Source organism: Oreochromis niloticus, linkage group LG7 (assembly GCF_001858045.2).
Source record: "Oreochromis niloticus isolate F11D_XX linkage group LG7, O_niloticus_UMD_NMBU, whole genome shotgun sequence".
NCBI classification, from domain to species: Eukaryota; Metazoa; Chordata; class Actinopteri; order Cichliformes; family Cichlidae; genus Oreochromis; species Oreochromis niloticus.
In genome coordinates this window covers 35,112,365-35,133,408 of record NC_031972.2, presented here as the reverse complement: position 1 = coordinate 35,133,408, position 21,044 = coordinate 35,112,365, and the positions used below count along the sequence as shown (strand labels likewise).

Below are 21,044 nucleotides of genomic sequence, written 5' to 3'. Positions count from 1 at the left end.
TTTTTCAGATAAATAAAGGCAAATATTGCAAACTACACAAAGGGCAGCCGCTAAAGCATTTAAGTTCCAAAATAGGACAAACAAAACAGACTACTAAATTGTCAATTCCACTTAGACAGGGTTCGTACGCTTTTTTCAGGGTCAAATTCAAGCACTTTTTAAGCACTTTCAAGGTCCCTTTTTAAGCTTTTCCAGCACACAGTTGCAGCAACTGTGACATCTTGATGCATTCTCAATCATCCAGGAAAGTAAATCTCCAAAAGTTGAATCTGTTCATCTGGACGTAGCGTTTTGTGGGAGAAACGTTTCGTCACTCATCCAAGTGACTTCTTCAGTCTCAGCTGACTGCAGGTTTCCCCAAACCTTATAAACAGTACATTTGCATAATGACTGAAACCAGCCCACTGAAGGAACAATGGGCTGTGAGGTCAGTTCCTTAATCATAATTATGCAAATTCCCATGACCATTGATCAACAATCACTGACCAAAACCCACTGATCAAAGAACACTGATCAATGGCCATGAGTACCATTCACAGAGAGTTGGGGAATGGCTGCAATCACAGCATTGTAAGATGGCGAAAGATGTACCCTTAGGCCCCCTCCTCGATTCAGAGATGGTCTTTCCCTTTTCACGTAAACGGCCTCCTTGACTCCGCGCTAGTCAAGCTAGCTATTTTTCCACCAATAGGGAAGGAGTGTTTTTTCTTTTTTCACTCACAAGCAAAGGGTGTTTGTTAGCGCTCTCCATAAAAAACGCCGTTTTTACCGTTTCTTCCCGGAGTAAACGCCACTGTTTTATTCAGAACCCCCCCCCCAAAAAACATCGGTTTTACGTGACCTATCAACACAATTTAAAAACTGGTATATAGCTTGAAGTCCGCACGTTCGACCCAAGTTGAAATGGAGACTCTGGGTCCGTCGACCCCAGAGGGTTAATCAGAAAGCCTTAAGTTAGCTAGTTATGTATCGGGCTAATGTTTAAAGCTTTCACTTGAGTAAATTAACTCATATTACTGCTAAGTAATGTTAGCTAAGTTCACAGCATATTCCGTAATAGCGCTGCCATACTGCATCACACTCAGTGCATTTCAATCATTTCTCCAGCGAGTTTGATAGCTAGCAAAATAACCATAATTTAAAAAAATAGCATGTGTAACGTACGCGTACTGGAAAATTATTTACTAGGACTCACCTATCATGCGACTGGAGAAAGCAAACTCCGCCATTGTTGTTTTCCATCAAACACTCATTAAAACAGGAACCTACAGGTATGTTAGCGCACTCATCCCCGACTGTCCGAGGGAGGGGCGGGGTCACATATTGAAACAGACGCAAGGCAGCCCAGGCGGGCAAATTTTGCTTTTGCGTCTCATTTTATTTCTCTGTCTGATAAGAAAACAATTCAATCAGATAGCTATTTATTGTGAATGAAATACAGTTACATTTTCAAGCACTTTTAAGCACCACATCTGAAATTCAAGCACTTTTCAAACCTTGAAAAGACGACATTAGAATTCAAGCATTTTCAAGGATTTCAAGCACCCGTACAAACCCTGTTAGAAACAAAATATTAATTCTAAAAATAAATCTTAGTTTGCTTTACAGAAGAACAGACAAAATTGACTAACCTTTGTCAATATCAAATAAACTGAGAACTAAAAGGAAATTCTCAGTCTCTCCTTGTTGTCTAGCTTAGCTTTTCAAACAGTTTTAACAGTTACTTTAGTCTGACAAAAGCCGAATGACGAATTAGCGCTTTCAGTCAGAGATTGAGCAGGCACCGGTTTATTGTATTTCCAGACTTGCTTTTGGCACAATTCACAGTGCGCGGTACTCTGTTTTTTGTCAGACTTTAAATAGCCGAAATACCTTCACACTACGGAACTTCTATGGCCCTTCCGTTCGACAAGCTCTCCGGCATTGGAACCATCATCTGTTTTTTTTTCGGTAACCTTCGCTTACGCTGTCGGTTGATTTTTCTCTAGTCGGCAAAGTCATTTCCTCCATTACCCGGGCGGCGCGGCTGGCTGCTTCCCAAACAAATACACACATGCGGCTTGGCACTTGTGCTGTAGTCATGTGAAGTGACGCTGCGGCTGTGATTGGTTCGGCTCTGCTACTTCATTTGGAGTGGCTGTTCTGTTTTTTTTTTTTGGTTTTTTTTGTTAAGAGGACAAGGGAGATGAGGCCTATCGCAATAGTTTAATTTTTCTATCGAGAAAAAGTTATTTTGCAATACATATCGTTATCGTTCTATCGCCCAGCTCTAGTTCAAACTATAGGATCAAAGATATTCCTTTGATCCTGACCACCTCTCCAGCCACTCTGTGCTGGGGGAGGTTTTATTGTGGATACAATGTGGGGGTCACACAAACGCTCCCCCATGACACACACACACACACACGTTCTTGCACATGCACACACATACACACATAGTGCTTTGTCTTTTAGAACCATTGGGGGGTTTTACGGAGGGAGGTGCTTGTGTAAACTGTTGTGTGTGTTGCAACTGTTTTCAATAAATAGCTACGAGGAGAGCTGCTCTTTGAAGGACTTCGGCTGGAGACAGGTGAGGAGCTTTAAGCTCCACCACCTGGTTCTTACCAAGGCTTCCCTCGTTAGTGAGTAAAAAACCGGTTGAAGATGTTCTGTCTTTGATTTCTTTCTTCATGAGGAATAAGTCTCTAAACTAGTGGGGCCTGTGGAAACACAGACTCAACAGTATCCTTCGTGGCCTTACCTCCGTAAGGTAGAGATGGCACGATACCACTTTTTTATGTCCGATACCGATACCGATATCATAAATTTGGATATCTGCCGATACCGATATGAATCCGATATAGTGTGTTTTTTAAATCAATGAAACTGTTTTGTTAATATCTTGCTGCTTTTTGTATAAGTTCATATTCAAGTTTAAAAAAAACAAAAACAAAAACAAAAAAAACACTAAAGCTATTCTGTTATACCTGTATGCAAAAAATACACTGCACCCAAAATATTTCATAGTTCAGCAACACTGATCAATCTAATAAACTTAAACCTACTCCATCCTCCCTATTCTGGTATTTTAAAGAGTAAGCAACCTAACTAATAGGGTTCTAAAACTCCCAGCCAAAAAAAAAAAAAAAAAAAAAAAAAAAAACCAAATAGAACCACCCCCGACCCTCCACCTCGTGATGCTTAATCGACGTAATCAACTTTAATTTGATGCAATGTGGAAAAAAAAGCACAGAAATCAATTATTTTTCAAGAATAATTAAATAGATTCAACATCTTTCTTCAACAGAATTGCAGACTGCACAGATGGTACCTTCCCAAAGGAAAAAGTACTATAGCTTACTAGGGTATATTAGACTTAACAGTTACTATATACAGTAATGGACTTCTATACATTTTACATCAGATTAAAACTTTGGGTGTAAGATTCGGATAATTATTTATTAAAAGCTAGACATTTTAAATGAGAATAAGAAAGAAAAGTATGTCTTTGTGCCCCCTTTTCCCTGTTCATGCCCTATCGGCCCCCCTGGCTAAACTTTGCTAGATCCGCCCCTGCACAGTTACCAGCCGTCAGCTACGTAGAAAAGGATCCTGGTGTAGAAAGTAATATTAAATAAATTCTAACGACAGCTTATCAAGCTTAAACATGCTGCTGTTGTTCGGCCGCTGGTTTCCTCTTTCTGGCGCGAAGTGGGCGATAAACAAACGAGAGACGGAGTCGCGACAGAAAAGCCGATCAGCTGATCATTGATCAGTTTCATGACTGAAGTAGCAACAAGAGAGGGAGAAAGAGAGGCAGTCGCTCCATATATCGGTTGTTAAGCTTAACGCGGGAATGCTTTATAAACATTCAGAGATGAACTTACACACTTGCTTTACTTCTCTCTGGGATAACTTCCTCGGAGATGAAATGCCGGATTGCTAGCGAGGCTACAAATACACACAGGCGCTCTATCACGTGAGGCATACTGCTCCGATGTGCTACGGTTATGAGCCGAGTTACGCCATGTCGCAAGTTTTTTGAGGTGCTTTTTTGATATTTAATGGATCGATTACATTTTTTATTTCCCTCCGATATCCGATCCAGTAATTTACGTCAGTATCGGACCGATTCCGATACTTAATATCGGATCGGTCCATCTCTACCGTAAGGTTTTGGGTGACCATTCAGAAACATGGGATGACTATCTGGATGCTGTGATGTTTGGACTCAGAACTAAAAGGCAAATGACCACCAAATACTTGTTAAATAATGTTTGGCAGAGAGGCTTGTTATCCATCTGAGATCCCAGAACACTATATGGTATGTCTTTCTGTCTGTGCAAAACTACAGGAAAATTCCACACAAAGAACATTTGTAAGTTTTTGAGGCACAGGCTGATCAGCTTTAATGCATGGTATGTCACCACCATAAAATCACCGAAACACTGAATATTTTTATGGATTGTTCCATTCCTCAATAAGAGTTTTCTTCGTGTACAATCAATCCCAAGACACACTGAAGCTGTACCAGAAACACATTGTGTCTTAAAACCTTACCAAAGACAATTAATGTTAATTTTCACTTTATTTTTTTCAGTTCTTTTATCTATAATCTGTGTATTTTACACAGATTATAGTAAAAATTGACATGTCTTTTGCTTCAAAGGTTGACGAGAGTGTGGAAGATATAATGTGGCAGGAAGAGCAGTTGCAAGACATTCAAAAGTTGTTCGAACTGGTGAAGGACAATGTGTTTAAAGCACAGGAAAAAACAAGGGCAAAATAAAAATAATGGAAAGAAATGTCATCTTCAAAGTTGGTGACAAAGTTTTAAGAGCTAACATAAGAAGCCAGCAGAGGAAAGGGGGAAACTTGAAGCAAACTTTTTAGACCCTTGCATCATTACAGCAATCCAAGGTGCAGATTTTCAGGATTCCAATGGGACAATCATTCCAAAAGTGCGTGTGTTGTTTATTTGTTTCTGAATGTGTGTATGGCAATTCACCTGTGCAGTGGCTCGCCTGTAATTAATGGGCAGAAGGAACGGCCTGATGGAACTGGCTTCCGTTTTGGACATAATCAATTCACTAGCAGGGACCACTCCCTTGGTAACGATGAGCAATGAGGGATGAGGGAGTGTGATTAGTGCTGCGGTTTGGGGAAGGCTTGAAGGGGACTGGGGACGGCTCTCGGGCCGGGCAGAACCCCCTCTACTAACGAAAAATAAAGGGAGGAAAGGAAGAGAGGAGAGGACAGGAGAAGAGAGGAAAGAAAAAAGGGGGGGCAGGGTGGGGCATGAAAATGAGAACAGCAGGTATTGGAGAAGGGGGGCTTTTATAGCCTGAGGCAAGAGGGGACGTGAAGGAGGAGTGGTCCCGCTCCTGAAATTCAGATGATATCTCCACTAAAAGGACAACGTAAGAGCCGAGGTGTGGGGTGTGGAAAATTTCCACCAATGGCACCACTTGCATCACCACCACAACCATCTCCAGGCCTACAAGTTATAGCAACAACAGTATCGGATCCAGGGTCAGGAGCTCCAGCACAGGAAGAAAACGCACCACCAGAACCAGCCACAAGTGCTACAGCACCAGAACGCGCTAGAGCTCTACAAACCAGATCTCATCGGCATACCCAGGCTCACAGACCACAGCTCCAAAAGCTACATCACCCACAGATTTAGATCCACAAGCTACAACCCCACAAGTCTCAGCTCCAAAGATTACAGCCCAGCCAGCATCAGCTCCCCAGCAATCTACAGCACAAACCATAGAAGCAACAGTGCTGCTAGTGACAGCAGCACCAGCAACAGCCTCAAAGCTACCCCTGCACCACCTCCAGCATCACCACCTCAAAGATATACTAAAGCTGTTGCAGAGAAATGTAAATAAATAAATATAATCATGACTTTTTACCAGCTGTTTGAGGTATATTTCTTAAAAGAATCTTAAAATTCAATACTCGGTTAATGCTTTTATAAAAATAAACCTTCATGAAGCAAAACATTATAGAAAACCTGTAAAAGGCTCTAAGTCACACGTCTCACATTACATATGTAACCTGGACGTGTGTCCCTCTATCTATAAAGAGATGATCTATACTGCTCGCCCAAGTGCAATGTCTACAATATCTGAATCTAGGTTTGGGAAGGAGATTGGCGGTAGCAACTCTGTAAGAGCAATAACACTTCCAACCCACATAACATGCACGACCACAGGTTTGTGAAACAAAGTTTGCTTTATATATATTTTCTTTGGATCAGTTCCCTTTACTCATTCTCAATGTAGGGTAGAGCTGGGCGATATATCGATTTTTAAAAAAATATCGATATATTTTTATACGAGATATAAGATGTGACAATATCCTTTATATCGATATAGTCTATGTTACGTTATAATTATAGTTGCGGAGCCGCAAGTTTGCCTCTCTTTCGCCCACTTTTGTCTTTACACAACGTTACTCGACCTCGCCTCTCCTTCACTGAACACAACTCCCCCTCCTCCCCCATCGCTTCACCTGCAGGCAGCGACAAGATGGACACGGCAAATCTCCGTTAATGAGTAACTGCGCATCGCCCCGTGCGTGGGGCTGGACGTCGTCAACGTGTTAACGAGCTAGCCACGCTAACGAGCTAGCCATGCTAACGCCATGCACGGCCTGAAGTCCTTTCATTTTCTCAAAAGTTGACTGCGCGCCTGTTAAGAGATTTTGTTTAATGTTTTATTAAATAACATGCTTTCCCTAAATAGGTTTGCGAATGTACAATGATGTTCATATATTTTATACTACATGTATCTTGTCACTACACATGCACGTGAGCCTTGCTGACTTCTAAGAAAATGACTGGCATAAGGAGGTTGCCACAGGAAACCTCACCTTTGCTGAGTTTGCTGAGTCTGCCGTTGGGAACAGGAACCAACTGGCTTCTGTTTCCCTTAAGATAGGCTTGACCAGTTCCTTACTGACAGTTGAACGTATATGTTTTATGCTTTGTAAGGAGTGGTATGTTATCTCTTCCTACATGTGTCTGTGACGCAAACATGCTTGAGTATAAATAAAGCTGACTGCAAAGCCTCGGTGTGAGTATCGCCCGATCACTCACCCGTGCGCACGTAGTTCTCTGAACAAAACTCTGACTGTTTTGTATTCCTTCAATGTGTTTTATAATGTCTTACCACTGACATTTAATTGGTCCTTCGAGCCGGATTTATTGATTGATATTATTATATCATCTAACTATTCACAGACGGAGCCGCCGAATCCTGACGTCGTGACTACCTGCACTGTAAACCACCGCTTCTAGCGAAGCAAGGAAAAGCCCAGAGTCGTAAATTCGCCTATTGGCCAGTGTCTTATACAGGTCCACGACGACAGGACTCGGTGACGCCGGAAAAAAGAACACAGCGCAACATTGAAGGTGAATATAAAGCAGCCAGAAACACTCTGCGTTGAATAATCGATTTTTAGGCTGACACTGCTCAAAGTAGAAGGGTCCTGTGTGGACCAAAAGGACAGACGTGTCCTATTGTAAAACGTCCTGTGTGGACCGGGCCCTGTGTGGACCCGCACGTAAACGCTCGCCTGTGTAAGACGGACTAAGTCGCCCTGTGTGGGCCCATTCCGCAACAAAAGAGAGGTTGGTAGCTCGTGGTTTCATTTCACTCCGGGAGTGAAAGGTAATGAGAGTGTCAAATAAAAATAGGATTTTTTCTAAACGCGCTGTATGTTTGCTGAGGAGTAAGTGCTTCATTGAATAGGAACTCTAGGCTCCTGCACTACTCCTAGTGTTTTCCTGTGAGTACTGAATGGTGAGGAAGAGAAAGGTTGCGCATCAACGCATAAAATTAAGTCCGCCCTGAATTTAGTTCAGGGTAGAAGGCTGACTTAATAACCTCCTCTGACTCTAGTACCAGAACGTCTCACAGTGTATGTTGGCAGTATTAATAAATAAAAGCAAAACAAGGTGTAATGTTTTAAAGCATGGAAAGAGGAATGAAGTGGAATAAACAAAAGGTTAAATTAAATTAGAGCTTATTTAATGTATTCAAATTGATAATAGAAGGATAACAACCGGTAAACTGGTATTAACAATGAAATATAGTTGGCAGGACGACCGTGCCTAGAATGGATAGAATGCATGAAACCAGATAACTCACACAAACACATATTAAATGAAATAGAGAGATGCATAAGGTATATTAAGGTTGTGTCATTGTTCAGCCAAAGAAAGTGTGTGAAAAGGAAAATGTCTCCAGCTTGGGAAAGGGTGAGACTGCAGCTCACCCTAAGCCCTTGGTGGACACAAATAAAATATTGTAATATACTATTGCTGTTATATAAAAAGATAATAACATTAATAATGAAATAATATTAAATATGAAGAGGCACCTCAGTCAGTTGTGATGTGAGGTGGATAATTGTTAAAAGTAATCTGTATCAAGCTTAAGGTTTGCTCAAATTCAGTATAATGACATATGAGATGAAGAAAATAAAGAAAATATGTAAACTAATTAAGTGCATAGAGACACTTGACCCGCTTGTAAACCTGTCATCCTAGATGAGATTTTGTTAAGATGAAGAGCAAACCTATACTACCAAGCTAATGAGCAAGATACACCCTTTTTATTTTGTATTAATTTTTTTGTTTTTCAGAGCAGAAGCTGCATGATATTAAAAACTCACACATGCAGCAGTCTGTGATCTCAGTTTTTTCTCTCACACTTCTGCTTTGTTTCTGACAGCAGTTCTTTTTCTTTTTGTGTCCCAACTCGTGTGTAAGGCCTTCATGCCATCAGCAGCAACTTGTTTTTGTTTGTTTGTTTTGTTGGTTTGAAAAACAAATCTGTGATCATACTTGAGGATCACAGTGACACGAAATGATTAGGCACATGATTTACTGATGCCTAGTTTTAGAGCTGTGAGCTACGAGCTGTAAGCAGTGCAAAGTTTTTCCCAACTTAGAAGTTTGACATATGTAACATGTATGAGATATATGAATTATTTTAAAACGAAATAGAAATTGTCCAAAATGCCTTAAGAAAATATGTAGTGCTGTATCTACAGAGAAAAAAGGAAGAAGAAGCATTCAGTAACTTGGAAATAGCCTTTCTACTTGCATGTAGATGGAAGTGCAGGTTACATGAAAGCTGTTTTAACACAGGCATTTGGAGAAAAACAACATCTGCTTGCATTTTACTTCTGCAAATTAGACTCTGTTGTGTGCAGGCCGGTGTAGCTGCAGCAGAGGCAGTAAAAGGAGCTGACTGTGTCAAGGACGCAGACAGACAGAGAAACACACAGACAGTTAGTATGTTTTTTCAGCAGTACATCATTTTGCAAAAATTTGGCAGAATAGAGGTATGATTACTTCTACTGGCAATCCAGTGCAACATGGAAATCTTTTAAAGGTACAGCTAAAAAATGATTTGATGACGTGTAATGGGAAACCTATTCTACCTAAATCCCTACATAAAACAGCAGCATTAGTGACACATGGGCATTGCCATTTGTCAACAGCAGGGATGGTAGATATTCTTTCTAAACAATTATACTCAAAATTTTTTTTTTTGAAAACTCAGCTAAAGCATATATAAGAACATGCATAATTTGCCAAAAACATAATGCACAGGGAAACCTTAGACCAAAAAGAGGTAACTTTCCCACACCACCTTATCCTTTTCATACAATCCACATGGATTTTATTGAATTAAATGAATGTCAAGGCTCAAAATACGCTCTAGTGATTATAGACGTATTCCCAAAATGGCCAGAGGTTTACCCAGTGAGGAAAAGCTCAGTTGCAAAAAGTGAACCTTTAGACAAATCTGTCAGAGAAACAGCTCTGGCAGAATGGATGACAAAACTGTTGGAAAACTACTAGGATATTGTTTTGAACAATAAACTGCCGAATGATATCTCTCCAGTGTCTTGCAGGTTGAAACCAGGTGATTGGATCCTGATTAAAGTACTCCAAAGAAGGAACTGGAGCTCACCAAAGTGGGAGAGTCCTTATCAAGTCCTAATCACCACACCAACTGCCTGTAAAATAGCAGAAAGACCATCCTGGATTCATCAAAGCCACTGTAAGAAAGTGAGTGACAATCTAGACATTTAGACGCCGACACCCCTAACTCCTGGTGATTTATTGGTGAAGGGAGGGCTGATCGGGTACACCCCGCCCTTTTGCTTCTTGCCGGTAGTCTACTCATCAGAGGTCACAGGTGTGTCTGGTCATCATGAAGACGCTCGTCCTCCTAGTGGCTAGTATTGCACTCCTAGTGAGTTTATTAACACTCACCCAAAAGAAAGAAGATGAACAACACCGCTAATTGTAATCAGATCGCTGGAAAAGGAGAAGGTGCCCCTGTGAACACAACCAACCGCTCTAACGGCACTTACTGGGTGCAAGGAATGGCCTGGCTATGTGGACAACGTGCTTATTTCATACTACTCCCAGGCTGGACTGGAGTCTGCGCTCCCATCTTCATATCAGATCACACCTTCAAAATAACTGTGAGAAACACCACGATGCCTCGAAGACGACGACGAGACATCTCCGCAGTGCAACTACATGACCCCATCTATGGCAGTGATGTGCCAGAGGAATTTAAGCTTTGGAACACCGGACAAAAGGTCCTCCACTCACTTTTTCCATGGGTGGGCACCGGAAAGAACATGTTAAGAATTGAAACTTTGGACTACCGCTTTGGACTGTTCCTGAATGCCTCATGCAAAATCAACAATCAACAAAATGAAGAGCCCTCAGCCTGACAAGGGCCTTGGAGGGCCTGAAGACCCTGAACGAGAAAATGAAAGAACATTCGGGAGTCGACATTTCGATGTGGGACAGCTGGATGGATATGTTCGGGAAGTACCGTACTCTGGTGTCATCAATTCTAGTGTCCATGGCTGTATTTGCAGCAATACTCACTCTATGTGGATGTTGTTGTATTCCCTGCATTAGAGCATTAATCAACAGACTCATAGCAACTGCCATCACACCACATGTTACGTTTCACCAAGAGACGATGATGTTGCTTACACATCAGGACCGAAACACAGACTTTGAAGAAGAAGACAATTTTTAATTATTGTCAACAAAGTGAAAAAAAACCTAAATGTTGATCATATCAATTTTACTAAATGATACTCTGGTTGAAAATGTATACACAAGTGACTAGAAGTTGAAGTATGTAAAAAATATTTGAACAACAGCAGGGAATGTTAAGAGATTTTGTTTAATGTTTTATTAAATAACATGCTTTCCCTAAATAGGTTTGCGAATGTACAATGATGTTCATATATTTTATACTACATGTATCTTGTCACTACACATGCACGTGAGCCTTGCTGACTTCTAAGAAAATGACTGGCATAAGGAGGTTGCCACAGGAAACCTCACCTTTGCTGAGTTTGCTGAGTCTGCCGTTGGGAACAGGAACCAACTGGCTTCTGTTTCCCTTAAGATAGGCTTGACCAGTTCCTTACTGACAGTTGAACGTATATGTTTTATGCTTTGTAAGGAGTGGTATGTTATCTCTTCCTACATGTGTCTGTGACGCAAACATGCTTGAGTATAAATAAAGCTGACTGCAAAGCCTCGGTGTGAGTATCGCCCGATCACTCACCCGTGCGCACGTAGTTCTCTGAACAAAACTCTGACTGTTTTGTATTCCTTCAATGTGTTTTATAATGTCTTACCACTGACAGCGCCTTTTGTATGAATTCTGGTTGTGCTTGATGACCGCGAACCGATTTTATGTGATACACAGCGCTCAGCAATCTGTCAAAAAATGTTTTAGTTCGACTTTGGTAAGCTACGGAGCTGCACCGCTTGATGGATTGTCGGAGCATTACGGCTACCGAGGAGCCTCGCGGAGTGATACGTACTGTGCTTCAACGTAATATTACCGTACTGTGTGTGTATAAGGACCATAAATGGCACCTGTTCAGAGACATGGTTACGAAGCGGATTTCAAACTCCAGGCTGTCAGTCACGCAGTAGAAGTTGGGAACAGAGTAGCTGTGAAATCTGTCTATGTTATTATGCTCAGCGTCTTTTAGTTTACATTTTGCCTGCACAATTGTGAGCTCTTTGTTATGCACAAAATGACATAGTTTTCTTTTATTTATAGAGCATCATTATTTAATAAATGCTCATAATTTATTTTTGAGTAGTTTTTTTCATGTACATCTATGCTGTATGTTAATAAAAGTGCCTGTGTGACATCTGGGACACAGCTTTGACTAAGAACTCTCTTTTTGTTCTTACTTTATGGCTTTAAAAAAATATCGAGATATATATCTTATATCGCCATCCAGCTAAAAAATATCGAGATATGAATTTTGGGTCATATCGCCCAGCTCTAATGTAGGGATACCTTCAAATGCAGTAACCATCTCAAATGCATCACAAAAATAATTGAAACAATCAAAATAGCTGTAAGACAAGAAAGAAAATACAATATTTTAACACCCCAAAGAAAAGGAAAAAGAAAAGAAAATGTGGTACCACTAGACTTTTACTGGTTGTCAACCATCAGTTTTTATGATATCAGTTTCATTTAGTTACCAGTTTATTTGGGTTTGAGAACAAAAAACAACCTGAGTCCCAGGCGAAGAAAAAAGTAGCAAAAGAAAATGATAAAGTATCTCTCTCGGGGGCTTCCTTTTGTCTTTTATTCCTACCGCCCTCCTGGTACGGCAGGCATCAACGAGTCGCGTCCTGACACACAGAAGGCCTCCACAGCAGCAACAGTGTCCTAGATCTGCGATGGCAGCTCCTTATGCAGCACACATGGAATTGTCCCTCAAAAAAAAAAAAAAAAACAAAAAAAAAAAAAAAAAAAAACAGTCTGCACCAAGGTTATTATCGTTAACTAAAACTAACGAAATAACGAAAACTAGAAGTGAAAAAACATTTTCGTTAACGGAAATAAAAATAAAAACGAAAAAAGGAAAACTAACTAAAACTGCAACGAGTGTTCACAAAACTAACTAAAATTAACTGAATTTAGAGCAAAAAATGTGTTTAGTTTTCATTGATGTGTGCGTGTCATACAATAGTCAAGGGTAAAAAAGAAGTTTAGTTTCCAGATTTTTTTCGTGCTGTGTCTCATTATGCCAGCAGGTGGCAAGTACGTTAGTCGAGTCGTCTGTGTTGCTGCTCCGTCCACGCGCAGAATCATGTCAGGAAAAGTCTGGAGAAAGCGCCAGACTTCGGATGAAGTCTTGCTTCGGCAAGTGCGTACGCTAAATTGGATACGATACAGAGAAGATTAGTATGGCCCCTGCGCAAGGATGACACGCAAATTCGAGAAAGCGCCAGAGTCCAATTTGGGATTACTTTGAATATGACTGTGTTTTGGATAAAGCAAGTGTCTTGTAGTGGAAAGAGACAAATTATGAGGGACATTTCTAAAGGGAAAAAAAATCCCACAAACCTTAAAGTGCACTTGAAAAGCTCACACAAGAAGGCTAACCTAGCCTAGCTTACCTTGAGAAGGTAAGGGAGCACACTCAGCCCTCATCCCCAGAAACAGAAGCTAACCCCAGGCAAGGCAGCGTGATGCATCCCGAGACAACAGGACTAGGATATCTACATAACTGTGTGAGTCAATTGCCTTCAAAAAGTTTATCAATTCACTTGAACCAAAATTACGAACACCCGGTGCTGCAAGAGTTAATAGTCTCATTGGGGCCAAGATATACATTTTATAGTTGCCTGGTATCAACGGTTGTTCATCTGCCCTAATTTATTTATTTATTTATTTAAAGAACCCATAGGTGGGAATGAGAGTTGTCTGTCTCTGCGTGTTAGCCCTGCGACAGACAGGCGACCTGTCCAGGGTGCAGGGTATGGTAGCTGGAATAGCAACATACCCAAGGATAAGCAGAAGAGAATGACTGATATGATGAAACTGGGATTTTGTTACACTTAATTATTGCAAACACAACTAAAACTATAACTGAAACTAATCAAAACTAAACTGAAACTAAGGATTTTCAAAAAATAAAAACTAAACTAAACTAGCAAACAATTGGTAAAAACTAATTAAAACTAATATAAAATTGAAAATCTGAAGTCAAAACTAAATAAAAATAAAAACTAATGAAAATTGCAAAACTATTAAAACCCTGGTCTGCACACAACATGCAGAATGTTAGATGTCCACATTCCTTAAAAGTCCTTATTCCTAATGTCCTTGGTTCTTTTTAAATATTAAAATAAATTGCATCTTGAGGCAAAAGTAAATACACTGGCATTACTGTGCATCACCCGCAGTTACAGCTACAGCACATGAACTGCGCATAACCACTTAGCTGGCCGCGGCTGAACTAGCAGGCCCAAGAAAGGAAAAAACACTAAACACTCATAATAAACAAAACCTGTCACAACATCGCAATACTATGAAAACATCTTAAACAACATTTACTACTATTCTGACTGGTTAGTTATTTTTTTTTAGTGCACTGAATTGCAATAGCGGTGCTAAGTGAGCTAGGCTAACTCACCAGAATAGTTCAAAAAGTTCGAAGAAACACTCCGACTCCTTCGAGGGAGGTACCCGTCTGTGGTTCACCGCTAACGGCAGCTCTCTCACAAATGTTAATTGAACCTCTTTTTTTCCTTTTAATTGGAAAACTGTGCTTCGCGGCAGCATGGAGTTTTTCCTTGCCGTCTTTTTCCTCTACACCCCACCTTCACGCGCACCGAGCTGCAGGTGATGCCTTCAGGGCAAGCCCGGAAATTAAACTATCAGACGATGTACGATGCATTCAAAGAACCCTGTACTCCTGATTGCTGTAAATCTTACCAGGGTTACACATATACATTATATATACACATTACATAAATGAATAAGTGATTTCTTCAAAACTGGGCATATTTCTTTGTTATTGTGTAAACCAGAATATTCAGGATTGACATTGTACATTTGATGTACACTAACAGTGAAAAGTTTGGACACACCTTCATTTTAAAGATTTTTCTTCATTTTCGTGACTACTGGGATATCAAACAAAGTTGGTGGATCTCTGTTCAACTTCACCCTATCTCAAGGGAGAGGCTAGCCACCCTTTGGAGAAAGCTAATTTTTGCAGTTTGTATCCATGATCTTTTTCTTTCAGTCAAAACTTGTGATCATAGGTGAAACCCCCCCCCCACACACACACACACACAAAACAAAGGTACAAGAGTCAAAAACATAGTTCAGGGACTCTACCTGGAGGTCGAGGGCACAAAAGTCGAAAGCTTTAAAATTCAGGGGGCCGACCATGCTGAAAGCGATGGTGCTCCAGGTAAATGTGAAAAACCTGGAATTTTGCATTTACAGTACTCTGTGGCGTGTCCAGCGGGGTGGCCTGGGGGGCACAGGCCACCCCCCAACCAGACTGGCCACCCCAGGTGCCACCCCGAAGCCAAAACAATAAAATCCAGTGAAATATCAAATGTACGATTATATTTTCACAGTGAAGCTCAGATATCCGAGTGTAAGTGAATGCAGCATCGGCTTCTGCGCTATGAGCATCATGTTAGCAAAGGTAGGAGAGCCAAGCACGAAAGACAGCATCACAGAAAACAGTTTTTCGGCGAAAGATTAACAGTTTAACATAGCTGGACTGGCCATCGAGCATGGCGGAGCTTCCACGGCGGCTAGCAGGTCGATGAGGGAAGTGTAGGCAGGAGGAGGAGAGACCCGAGGCAGCCGCCAGTCCCAGTGTCAGGTGAACTGAACTTCAGGTAAGAAGTTATGACCTGCAGTCTATCTGGGTCAGATATAAACCAAGTTTAGGTGGAGTTTATTTTCGTTGTGCTGACTTTTTACAATCAGTTACAATAACTCGTACTGCGTACTAGCTAGCATGACGGAGTTTATATACAGCTGGGCGGGTGCTGTGATGTTACTGATGGTGAACTTTATTTTATTCATAAGGTTAGTTTGTAGAGTTGCCAACGGCTCCTTAAAAAATGAAATGGTCCCTCATTCAGAGAAAATGTTACAGGTTTTGTATTGAGCTGAGAAGAGACGCAGTTTGTCCCGAACTTCAGCTAGAATGAAAAAAAGACACAAAGCTGGAGTTATTCTGTGTTTACGCTGTCAGCTGCCTCTTCTTCTCTCATTCTCTCCCCTCTCTCTCCTGTTGCTACTTTAATCATGAAACTGATCAATGATCAGCTGATCAGCTTTTCTTTTTTGTTTGTTTATCGCCCACTTTGCGCCAGAAAGAGGAAACCAGCGGATCTCGCGCTAAACAACAGCAGCACGTTTAAGCTTGATCAGCTGTTGTTAGAATTTAATAATAATTTCTAGTATCAGCTGAGGTTTGCTGGAGCCACAGCTGTAAAGCTGCTGGTCATGATATCGGTTTGGATATGTGGTGAGAGGGAAACATGAAGATGAAACCAGGAGATGTCCTTACTGAATCATCAGAGCTGAACAGGTGATGGAGAAACAGGTTTACCTTTTAGGTGACATGAATGAGTTGAAGGGAAGTTATGAACTGTTTCTGAGAGACAAATAACACCAGGATCCTTTTCTGAGTAGCTGACAGCTGGTAACTGTGCAGGGGCGGGTCTAGCAAAGTTATGCCAGGGGGCCAGGTAGGGCATTAACAGGGAAAGGGGGGCACAAAGAAATACTTTTCTTACTTATTCTCATTTAAAATATCTAGCTTTTATTAAATAATTATCTGAATCTTGCGAACAAAGTTTTTATCTGATATAAAATTTATAGAAATCATACATACAGTAAACCAACAAGACAGTGTACATCACTGTCACAACAGCATCTGTTTTCATTCAAAGGCTTTATGGCTTTAATACCTGGTGGGCCGGTCTGTAGTCAAAATGCCCAATTTTTTGTCCCAGTCCAGCCCTGCAGGTTAATACTGGCAGTGTCCCCATGCCAGCTGACTGTATTTCATCATCAGCCAGTGTTGTTCTTTATACATCAATATTACCAAAGTTTACCATAAGGCAGCATAGAAAGTATTTACTTGCTTTCAGGTTTCATTCAAATGTTAGTCTTTTCATTTGTTTCCCCACTTTTTTCCTGTTTCAAAATCAAACACCAGTTTGTAAGAAGATTATCTTCTTTTTTTAACAGGCAGATAAAGTTTTGCATTGGCTAATTTGGCAATTGTATGTTAAAAATGTTTGTATTTTAATATTCAAAAATGTTTTTGCCCAAAACATATGTGCCCTATATGTCAGTAAAAATACTATGCAGATATTGCTGTCCTTGAATGCTGAGTAAACACTGACAAAGCACTGATTGTATCTCTTGTACTTCATCAACGCAGTATCTAAAAACTTTGCACCGTAGTGGTTAAAACCTGATTCTAATAAGAGTCAAAAGCAAATTCAGTTATTAGGTTTACAGGGTTATTGAATGATGGTTAACGGTTGGTAGATTTTTTTTTTAACATTATCTGCCAATTACATCTGCCACCCTTCTCCAAATCTGTGCCCCTACCTGGCCCCCCCAACAAAAATTTTCTAGACACGCCACTGACAGTACTGCGATAACCCGTAAAGATAAACTGAAAGGTGTATGCTGTCATTAGAAAACAACAGCTGTCTAACTTGTTTTGTTAAGCACTACCATATAAATAAAGTTTATTGTTATCATCATCATAATCATTATTATTATTAATATTGTTGGAAAACATCATGCAGCATAAATTGGTGAAACAGTGGAGCCTTTAGTCACTTCTTTTCATCATGATTCTGGTTCATGATTCTCATAAATGTGTCCTGAACTCAAACCGTGTTGTCTGCATCTCATTCACCACTGCAGTGTTTGAGGCCGTCCATTAGAGGGCAGAGTGTCCAAAGATAACCCTGCTCTTGTTTCGGGCCTGTTGGGACTTAAGGTGTGAGATCAGTGAAAGCAGCTGTCTGCTTCACAGGAGTCCAAAATAAAACACAGAAACAAACAAGACAGAGTGAAAAAATGCACACACGTGAACCACAACTGACTTTTATGGATACATGGAAATATTAAAACAACATAAATGGCTAAAGTTAGGACTCAAAGATTGCTCAGTGGTGTGCATAGGTAAACAATATGTACAGAGAATAAAAGCAGAAACCTGTTTAACTGTGTTTGTCCACCCGAATCTTTGCTTCAAGCTTTGAGTGTGCTTATCAAAGGAAGGGCGTCACACGTCATTTGACTTCTTCTGCACAAAGTGGATCAGCTGAGCATCCCACAGCAGTCAGACACTATCAGAGGAACAGCTGACAGAGATCAATAAAGAACATGTATCAGCAAAATGAACACTTCAGTACAAAATCATTTAATCTGATGAACTCACAGCGGACTGCTGAGTGTGCTCTAAGTGATACCGTTTATTTTTAATATGAAACTTCAGAGTTCATGCAAGTAAACATTAAAGGTGTGTTGGTGGTGTTACAAAGGTACAGACTGATATATAAAAAGCTCCTTCAACAGGGGATCTCACACTGAAAGTAGATGTTAAATAAATGAAAGAATTCATTGAAAATGTGGAACTTTTAGCTGATTTTAAGTCACATCTTTGAACATCACCTGGGCTGGAGCGGGTGATGTTCAAAGATGTGACTAAAAAAATTTTTTAAAAAGTAAAAAAATTAATAAGACCCAGGCTTCCTAACCTGTTACGCTCTGTTTGTTCACAGGCTGTGTCTTGATTGATGTTTGTCTAGGAAATGTTTTAACCCTAATTTATAAACTTTGTTTTTTAACATTTGACTTTTTAAACTTGTCCTCTCTGTTCATGGTGCATGTTAGCTTACATCAGAGGTAGCAGACATTAATTTAAATTTAAGCTGGAGATGCTGATTAAGTTCACTCTCTGAATTCTATGGTTGAACATCAGCTGATAGTTTGGGATTCATCTGCTGATATAAAGAAACAGCATCACAGGTCAGCTGATCACAGCCTCTAAAAAATAAAATCTACTGAAGCTCACACTGCAAATTATTATGTGACTTGTTTCTATGTAGTTCTTAGAATCAGGTGTAGCGGTGCACTGCTACACCTGATTTTAGGGTTCCTCCACCTATCAAATCCCACTTTAACCCCTGATGATAAGTGATCTCAAATTATTATGTCCAAGCAACATCAAGTGTCAAGAATGAAGAATCTAGTGGACATTTGATGACACTATGCAGAATAGGTGCAGATAAGAACAGTACAATGACAGAAACAGTGTTAAACAAGTAATTATTAAAGTGATTAATGATGCCAAATTAAAATAAGCTAACCAAACAGAATATGATGTGGTTGTGAAGACGTCATTCAGTGGAAAGAGACCAGAATGATGGCTGATCTTCATCTAATGATGGATTTCATATTGAACTGTAGCAGCAACCAATAATGTTGGTCTCCAGTTTGTATCAAATAGTGACCATTGGTGACTGTTTAGCTTTAACAGCATAAAAATAATTTACTTTTTCTCCAGTCTGATGCTTATCAGTTTCAATTCAATTCAATTCAATTTTATTTATATAGCGCCAAATCACAACAAAAGTCGCCTCAAGGCGCTTTATATTGTACAGTAGATAGCACAATAATAAATACAGAGAAAAACCCAACAATCATATGACCCCTTATGAGCAAGCACTTTGGCGACAGTGGGAAGGAAAAACTCCCTTTTAACAGGAAGAAACCTCCGGCAGAACCAGGCTCAGGGAGGGGCGGCCATCTGCTGCGACCGGTTGGGGTGAAAGAAGGAAAACAGGATGAAAGACATGCTGTGGAAGAGAGACAGAGATTAATAACAGATATGATTCGATGCAGAGAGGTCTATTAGCACATAGTGAGTGAGAAAGGTGACTGGAAGGGAAAAACTCAATGCATCATGGGAATCCCCGGCAGCCTACGTCTATTGCAGCATAACTAAGGGAGGATTCAGGGTCACCTGGTCCAGCCCTAACTATATGCTTTAGCAAAAAGGAAAGTTTTAAGCCTAATCTTGAAAGTAGAGATAGTGTCTGTCTCCCGAATCCAAACTGGAAGTTGGTTCCACAGAAGAGGGGCCTGAAAACTGAAGGCTCTGCCTCCCATTCTACTTTTAAATACTCTAGGAACAACAAATAGGCCTGCAGTGCAAGAGCGAAGTGCTCTAATAGGGTGATATGGTACTACAAGGTCATTAAGATAAGATGGGGCCTGATTATTTAAGACCTTGTATGTGAGGAGCAGGATTTTGAATTCAATTCTGGATTTAACAGGAAGCCAATGAAGGGAAGCCAAAACAGGAGAAATATGCTCTCTCTTTCTAGTCCCTGTCAGTACTCTTGCTGCAGCATTTTGGATTACCTGAAGGCTTTTCAGCGAGTTTTTAGGACATCCTGATAATAGTGAATTACAGTAGTCCAGCCTGGAAGTAATGAATGCATGAACTAGTTTTTCAGCATCACTCTGAGACAGGATATTTCTAATTTTAGAGATGTTGCGCAAATGGAAGAAAGCAGTCTTACATATTTGTTTAATATGTGCGTTGAAGGACATGTCCTGGTCAAAAATGACTCCAAGGTTTCTCACAGTGTTACTGGAGGCCAAGGTAATGCCATCCAGAGTAAGAATCTGCTTAGATACCATATTTCTAAGATTTTCAGGGCCGAGTACAATAACCTCAGTTTTATCTGAATTAAGAAGCAGAAAGTTAGCGGCCATCCAGGTCTTTATGTCTTTAAGACATTCCTGCAGTTTAACTAATTGGTGTGTGTTACCTGGCTTCATGGATAGATAGAGCTGCGTGTCATCTGCATAGCAGTGAAAATTTATGCTATGTCTTCTAATGATGTTGCCTAGGGGAAGCATGTATAATGTAAATAGAATTGGTCCTAGCACTGAACCCTGTGGAACACCATAATTGACCTTAGTGTCTGAAGAGGACTCTCCATTTACTTGAACAAATTGGAGTCTATTAGATAGATATGATACAAACCACTGTAGTACAGTACCTGTAATACCTACAGCATGTTCTAATCGCTCTAATAGGATATTATGGTCGACAGTATCAAATGCAGCACTGAGGTCTAGCAGGACAAGCACAGAGATGAGTCC

The 21,044-nt window shown here is 40.4% G+C and overlaps 1 protein-coding gene, 1 long non-coding RNA gene and 1 other non-coding gene across 3 annotated transcripts in view; 2 read left to right on the top strand and 1 right to left on the bottom strand.

Moving 5' to 3' along the window:
* Positions 1 to 14,745, bottom strand: part of LOC100702966 (cell division control protein 3) — a 29,663-nt gene extending 14,918 nt beyond the window's left edge. The window contains exon 1 of the mRNA XM_019361383.2: positions 14,500 to 14,745. The gene's annotated coding sequence lies outside the window, so the exon portion shown is untranslated. The remainder of the gene's footprint in view (positions 1 to 14,499) is intronic.
* Positions 6,682 to 10,061, top strand: LOC112847279 (uncharacterized). Its single transcript, XR_003220728.1, has 2 exons — positions 6,682 to 7,402; positions 9,909 to 10,061. It is a non-coding gene; the product is annotated as an uncharacterized LOC112847279 (long non-coding RNA).
* Positions 13,214 to 13,323, top strand: LOC112847600 (U6 spliceosomal RNA). The gene has a single exon (XR_003221238.1). It is a non-coding gene; the product is annotated as a U6 spliceosomal RNA (small nuclear RNA).
* Positions 14,746 to 21,044: the final 6,299 nt, after the last annotated feature.